Source organism: Octopus bimaculoides, chromosome 5 (genome assembly GCF_001194135.2).
Source record: "Octopus bimaculoides isolate UCB-OBI-ISO-001 chromosome 5, ASM119413v2, whole genome shotgun sequence".
In the NCBI taxonomy this organism is placed as follows: Eukaryota; Metazoa; Mollusca; class Cephalopoda; order Octopoda; family Octopodidae; genus Octopus; species Octopus bimaculoides.
The window spans coordinates 27,616,311-27,617,921 of NC_068985.1; positions in this window are offsets into that span (position 1 = coordinate 27,616,311).

Genomic DNA, 1,611 nt, shown 5'->3' on the forward strand with positions numbered 1-1,611 from the left:
TATATATAATTAATCGTATAAAAGGGAAAAGGAAATTAATAAAGTTTTCACCTCCAAGTGGCCTAGCGTATAAAAGTTTAGTTCAAAGACGATGAATTATTCATAAGGTACAGTGTATATTTAAATACCCATTAGTGGATTCCTCTTATGTATTTAAATATACACTGTATATATATATAAATATAAATAAGATGTATTATAACACTATTCCACATATACAAAAAATAGCCCATACCAACAAAACAATCCAACATATCTCCATCATCAGCTGCCCCACGGATATAATTATAGTTTCGACACCTGGACAGTACCATTCAATCTGGCGGTGTCAACAACACTAAAAAAGTACTATTTGGGGAATAAACATACCAAAAAAACAAAACATACAACTTTCAAACACATTTACCCTGTGTACGACAGTATTCAATCAAATATAAGCAGGATTAAACACTAACATTAAAATTAAACTACAACAAAGAAACATATAAATCTATGTACATCTGTATCGGTATTAAAACTAAACCTGCAATAACTAAATTATATACTAAATAGCGGCCAATCTTTAAGCCCATACAAATAATAATCCCACCAGTCTTCCATAGTTACTACTATAATAACAGAAAGTTAAAGCTTTATTTCAATTATCTCCAAATCAAAAACACTTTTGAATTTAATGAATAATATAATGATTATGAGTGAAATACATAATAAAAAAAACACTGCATACTCTTAATCAATATTACCCTTACAAGCTATAATATAAACTTACCGGTAACTAATAGAAACATTAAATTTATTAAGTAGGGACTAATAAAAGTATACTTGTAATTAACTATTACTATAAAACTCGATTAAAGCTAAATTAAAACTGTTTAAAAGAGAATAAAACTACGAAGTATTAACATGTTTTTTTCGAACCACATGGTTCCATTACTTCTAGAACTTAAAAGATTATCTTAACTATAGATGACGTAGTACGTAATTACTACTTCCTCGATTGTCTCAAACAATATTGGTGACGTAGTAAGCAAATAACTTGAATCGGAAACATTCCAAATCTTTACAAATATTTACTAAGTTGAAGACTAGATACTGCTCCATATTTATTTAAAATTTCAAGTCTCCCACCTAGACAGCGATTAAAAGTTTTAACCAATTTACCATATCTATACCCTTGTTTTATTAAATGTCTTAACAGTTTATTTATTTTATACAAAAATTTATTACATTATTAATAATAGTGCAATATCTGACTATTTGCCCTGCAAAAACACCATAACCTATAAAAGAAGGAATTCTACTACTAAACCATGGCATTGAAGCCACTTGGAAACCAGAATCTTCTGTTTTATTATAAATGTCAGTACATATTTCATTATTATCCTTAATTACTAAATTGACATATAAATAATTAATATTCCTGATATTGTTACCATTTCTAGTGGCTATAAGCTCACTAGGGTATATTCTTCTGAGTAAAATTTCAAAGAAACCATACTTAGGTACAAATCGTGGCACTCAGTCGGTTACGACGTCGAGGGTTCCAGTTGATCCGATCAACGGAACAGGCTGCTCGTGAAATTGACGTACAAGTGGCTGAGCACTCCACAG